The following is a 6653-nucleotide window of genomic DNA, read 5'->3' on the forward strand; positions in this document are numbered from 1 at the left end:
AAGCTAGGCCCTTCATTTGTAAGCAAAACAAATGTATCCAATTTAGGCAGCATCATATTCTCATGAACATTAGAATCATTACCAAGATACGAAAGTACCTGATAATTTAATTGGCGTGCGCGAGCTCTAGTAATTGGTCCAATATGTATAGCAGCAGGGGTTGTGGGTGTAAAAATGGTATTGATGTCCTCATCAGGATCCATGTATGAGAACAAAGTGTGGACTTTGGTTGACTTGCCCGATGATCGGCAAGCCATAGAGAATAAATGGATCTTCAAGAAGATTGACGCTGATGGTAACGTTACTATCTACAAAGCTCGACTTGTTGCGAAAGGTTATCGACAAGTTTAAGGAGTTGACTACGATGAGACCTTCTCACCCATAGCGATGCTTAAGTCTGTCTGAATCATGTTAGTAATTGCCGCATTTTATGATTATGAAATTTGGCAAATGGACGTCAAAACTACATTCCTTAATGGATTTCTTAAAGAAGAGTTGTATATGATGCAACCAGAAGGTTTTGTCGATCCTAAAGATGCTAACAAAGTGTGCAAGCTCCAGCGATCCATTTATGGACTGGTGCAAGCATCTCGGAGCTGGAATATACGCTTTGATGAGGTGATCAAAGCATATGGTTTTATACAGACTTTTGGAGAAGCTTGTATTTATAAGAAAGTGAGTGGGAGCTCTGTAGCATTTCTAATATTATATGTGTATGACATATTGTTGATTGGAAATGATATAGAATTTTTGGATAGCATAAAAGGATACTTGAATAGGAGTTTTTCAATGAAAGACCTTGGTGAAGCTGCTTATATATTGGGCATCAAGATCTATAGAGATAGATCAAGACGCTTAATTGGACTTTCACAAAGCACATATCTTGATAAAGTTTTGAAGAAGTTCAAAATGGATCAGTCAAAGAAAGGGTTCTTTCCTATGTTACAATGTGTGAAGTTGAGTTAGACTCAATGCCCGACTACTGCAGAAGATAGAGAGAAAATGAAAGTCATTCCCTATGCCTCAACCATAGGTTCTATCATGTATGCAATGTTGTGTACCAGATCTGATGTGTGCCTTGCTATAAGTCTAGCAGGGAGGTACCAAAGTAATGCAGGAGTGGATCACTGGACAGCGGTCAAGAACATCCTGAAATACCTAAAAAGGACTAAGGATATGTTTCTCGTTTATGGAGGTGACAAAGAGCTCGTCGTAAATGGTTACATCGATGCTAGCTTTGACATTGATCCGGATGACTATAAGTCACAAACCGGATACGTATTTATATTGAATGGTGGAGCTATCAGTTGGTGCAGTTCCAAGCAAAGCGTCATGGCGGAATCTACGTGTGAAGCGGAGAACATAGTTGCTTCGGAAACAACAAATGAAGGAGTCTGGATGAAGGAGTTCATATCCATCTAGGTGTAATACCTAGTGCATTTGGTCCAATGAAAATCTTTTGTGACAATACTGGAGCAATTGCCTTGGCAAAGGAATCCAGATTTCACAAAAGAACCAAACACATCAAGAGACGCTTCAAATCCATCTGTGATCAAGTCAAGGAGGGAGACATAGAGATTTGCAAAATACGCATGGATCTGAATGTGGCAGACCCGTTGACTAAACCTCTTCCACGAGCAAAACATGATCAGCACCAAGACTCCATGGGTGTTAGAATCATTACAATGTAATCTAGATTATTAACTCTAGTGCAAGTGGGAGACTGAAGGAAATATGCCCTAGAGGCAATAATAAGGTTGTTATTTCATATTTCCTTATATCATGATAAATGTTTATTATTCATGCTAGAATTGTATTAACCAGAAACTTGATACATGTGTGGATACATAGACAAAACATCGTGTCCCTAGTAAGCCTCTACTAGACTAGCTCGTTAATCAAAGATGGTTAAGTTTCCTAACCATAGACATGTGTTGTCATTTGATGAAAGGGATCACATCATTAGGAGAATGATGTGGACAAGACCCATCCATTAGCATAGCATATTTATCGTTCAGTTTTATTGTTATTGCTTTCTTCATGTCAAATACATATTCCTTCGACTATGTGATTATGCAACTCCCGGATACCGGAGGAATGCCTTGTGTGCTATCAAGCGTCACAACATAACTGGGTGATTATAAAGATGATCTACAGGTATCTCCGAAGGTGTTTGTTCGGTTCACATAGATCGAGATTAGGATTTGTCACTCCGAGTATTAGAGAGGTATCTCTGGGCCCTCTCAATAATGCACATCATAAGAAGCCTTGCAAGCAAAGTAACTAATGAGTTGGTTACAGGATGATGTATCACGAAACGAGTAAAGAGACTTGCCGGTAACGAGGTTGAAATAGGTATGTGGATATCGACAATCGAATCTCGGGCAAGTAACATACCGATGGACAAAGGGAATAACGTATGTTGTCATTACGGTTCAACCGATAAAGATCTTCATAGAATATGTAGGATCCAATATGAGCATCTAAGTTATGCTATTGGTTATTGACCAGAGAGGTGTCTCGGTCATGTCTACACAGTTCTTGAACCCATAGGGTCCGCACACTTAACGTTCGATGACGATTTAGTATTATATGAGTTATGTGATTTGGTGACCGAATGTTCTTCGGAGTCCCGGATGAGATCATGGTAATGACAAGGAGTCTCGAAATGGTTGAGAGGTAAAGATTGATATATAGGGCGATGGTATTCGGACACCGAAAGTGTTCTGGAGGGTATCGGGTACTTATCGGGTCACCGGAAGGTGTTTCGGGTACCCTCGGCAATCCTATGGGCCATATGGGCCTTGTGAAGGAACACACCATCCCACAAGGGGATGGTGCTCTTGGGGAACGTAGCATGCAATTTCAAAATTTCCTACGTTCACGCAAGATCTATCTAGGAGATGCATAGCAACGAGAGGCACGCAAGAACTAACTCATAGTAACTCGATGCACACGTTTTGCTTTCGGACTACGAGGGTACGTGGACACACTCTCCCCCTCTCGTTGCTATGCATCTCCTAGATAGATCTTGCATGAACGTAGGAATTTTTGAAATTTCATGCTACGTTCCCCAACAGCACCTGCCCCTTGTGGGATGGTGTGTTCCTTCACAAGGCCCATATGGCCCATAGGATTGCCGAGGGTACCCGAAACACCTTCTGGTGACCCGATAAGTACCCGATACCCTCCGGAACACTTCCGGTGTCCGAATAACATCGTCCTATATATCAATCTTTAACTCTCAACCATTTCGAGACTCCTCGTCATGTCCATGATCTCATCCGGGACTCCGAACAACATTCGGTCACCAAATCACATAACTCATATAATACTTAATCGTCATCGAACGTTAAGCGTGCGGACCCTATGGGTTCGAGAACTATGTAGACATGACCGAGACACCTCTCCGGTCAATAACCAATAGCGTTACCTGGATGCTCATATTGAATCCTACATATTCTATGAAGATCTTATCGGTCGAACCGTAATGACAACATACGTTATTCCCTTTGTCCATCGGTATGTTACTTGCTCAAGATTCGATCGTCGGTATCCACATACCTAGTTCAATCTCATTACCGTCAAGTATCTTTACTCATTCCGTAATACATCATCATGTAACTAACTCATTAGTTACTTTGCTTGCAGGGCTTCTTATGATGTCATTATCGAGAGGGCGCAGTGATACCTCTTTGATACTCGGAGTGACAAATCCTAATCTCGATCTATGACAACCCAACAAACAGCTTCGGAGATACCTGTAGAGCATCTTTATAATCACCCAGTTACGTTGTGACGTTTGATAGCACACAAGGCATTTCTCTGGTATCCGAGAGTTGCATAATCTCAGTGTCGAAGGAATATGTATTTGACATGAGGAAAGCAATAGCAATAAAACTGAACGATCAATATGGTATGCTAATGGATGGGTCTTGTCCACATCATTCCCCTAATGATGTGATCCTGTTCATCAAATGACAACACATGTTTATGGTTAGGAAACTTAACCATCTTTGATTAACGAGCTAGTCTAGTAGAGGCTTACTAGGGACACGGTGTTTTGTCTATGTATCCACACATGTATCAAGTTTCCGGTTAATATAATTCTAGCATGAATAGTAAACATTTATCATGATATGAGGAAATATAAAATAACAACTTTATTATTGCCTCTAGGGCATATTTCCTTCAGTAAATGGTGTAGAAAATGTATTAGATTAACATGATGCACTTTATTTTTGCTGTTTAAGAACTTAAAAATTATCTTTTAGGCAGAACAGTACCAAAATTCAAAAATTGCGGATGGGGATTTTTCGGAATTCATGTTTGTTGTTTCCGGCCTCATTTAAACTTGCTTAGATATGTAGTTTAATTATGCTTCTCCTCTTGGCATGTTAACCAACATTTAATCTTGATGAGTAGCTTAAACGACAGTGAACTAAATACTTGAATGTGGTGTTTTGTCAATATGCAACTCGTTGCATATTGAGCTCCACTTAACTTGTAGTATTGTTTGTGCACTTTGCCATGCCATGACTCATCAAACCGGACATGCATCATACTCGATTGTGCATCATGCTATGATTATGCTTGTTTGTTTACCATGTTGTTTGCTTCTTTCCGGTTGTGATTTTTCTCGATAGCTCTCGGTAACGTTGCGAGTGTGATGATTCATTCGACTACGTCAGTTTGTACTTCATGGATTCGGTCTTCTTCCTAGCGGGATTTCAGGCAAGATGATCATTACCTTGGATATCACTACTATCTTTGCTATCGGGATCTCGATGTTATCGCTATGTCACGCTTCCTACCACTTGTTTGTCAAGCCTCCCAATTTGCCATGATACAGCCTCTAACCCTCCACCATCCCAGCAAATTGTTGTTTGTCTATGTTATCGCTTTGCTCAGCCCCTTTTATAGTGTTGCTAGTTGTAGGTGCAGTTTCAGGTTGTTCCATGTTGGGACATAGATATCATGGGATATCACAATATCTCTTATTTAATTAATGCATCTATATACATGGTAATGGGTGGAAGGCTTGGCCTTTTTCCTAGTGTTTTGTTCCACTCATGCCGCCTTAGTTTCTGTCATACCGTTGTTATGTTCCATGACAAGCGCTCCTAACATGTGTGGGTATATGGCGACCCCTTGTTCATTCGTTTTAGTGTAAAGATTTACCGGAGAAGCCCAACCTTGGTTTTACCTGCCGGCCCCCGTGGATAATTAATCAACAAAACGGGCCAGTGCTCCTCATGAGTGTTGGTCCATCTACGTAGCAGTCGGCAATGCCGCCTCGGGGCAACTCGATGGTACAGGCTATCGTCCACTTCGCATCGATGGATGAGCCCGTAGATAGAGAGCACGCGGCTCTGGACATGGATCTGGCTCACTGAGAGGTCTCTATGGGATTGTTTTACCTTTGACGAGTGGCTTATTCACCGGGATTCCTTATCGTAAGCATCGTGTTATCATGGTGTGAGGACCACTTGGAGCACCCCTGCAGGGTTAAATCTTTTCAGAAGCCATGCCCGCGCGGTTATGTGGCGACTTGGAAATTTATACTATTCGGTTTGCAGAGAACTTGACACTAAATTTCAAATAAAATACACCAATCGTGTGCGTGACCGTGAGCGTCTCTTTTCAAGAGAGTTCGGGAAGAGAACACGGTGGGTTATGTTTGATTCGTAAGTAGTTCAGGATCACTTGTTGATCATTATTAGTTTGCGACCGTTATGCGTAGTTTACTCCTGTACTCGTAAGTTAGCCACCATACAATGCTTAGTGCTTGCTGCAACCTCACCACTTATCCATTCTATACCCATTAAGCTTTTCTAGTCTTGATACCCATGGTAATGGGATTGCTGAATCCTCGTGGCTCACACATTACTACAACAACAGTTGCAGGTATAGGTAAGGCGATGCTTTGACGTGAGAGCGATGCATGTTTGCTTTTGGAGTTCTTTTTCTGCTTCTTCCTCTTCGTTGGTCATAGGATAGGTTCCGGGTCGGGAGCCTGGGATTAGCAAGGTGGATGTCGTTCTTCTTTTCGTTTGATTTCATTCGTAGTTGGATCCTGCTCTTCTGTATGATGATTGCTATGTATTGATGTATTCATGTATTCATGTTTTAGTGGCGAGTGTAAGCCTTTATCTGATATTCTCATCTATTCAATACATGATATGTTGTAATGATATCCACTTTGCTATGCGCTCGAAATGCGGTTGTGCCCCAATCATGAATTCATCACGTGATTGGGATAGAATCTCATCTTGGGCGCTACAGTCACAGAAGATGATTTTAGGCTACCGTTCATGTTTCATCGCCAGGGTTTTTGTCACTGAATAGAGCAAATTTTTTAGTGGATGAAACATTTCCATGACGCACCATTTACCATCATGAAAGTGGACACTTCTGTGATGATAAATTGATTATTGTCATGGAACACATCCCCGGCAGCAAGGGTATGACTATCTTGATTTTGTCAGAAAAACGTCATGAATGTACATGGGTGACAGAGAACATGACCTACTGTGACAAACGCGTATCATCACGGATTTTCTTTTTTTTGTAGTGTTTCCTGGATGGGGAATGATGCACAGATGATCGCTTTGGTGGAAGGAGATTGGTTGATCCGGCCTGTCTAGGAAAGA

This window comes from Triticum aestivum, chromosome 7A (assembly GCF_018294505.1).
Source record: "Triticum aestivum cultivar Chinese Spring chromosome 7A, IWGSC CS RefSeq v2.1, whole genome shotgun sequence".
Taxonomy (NCBI): domain Eukaryota; kingdom Viridiplantae; phylum Streptophyta; class Magnoliopsida; order Poales; family Poaceae; genus Triticum; species Triticum aestivum.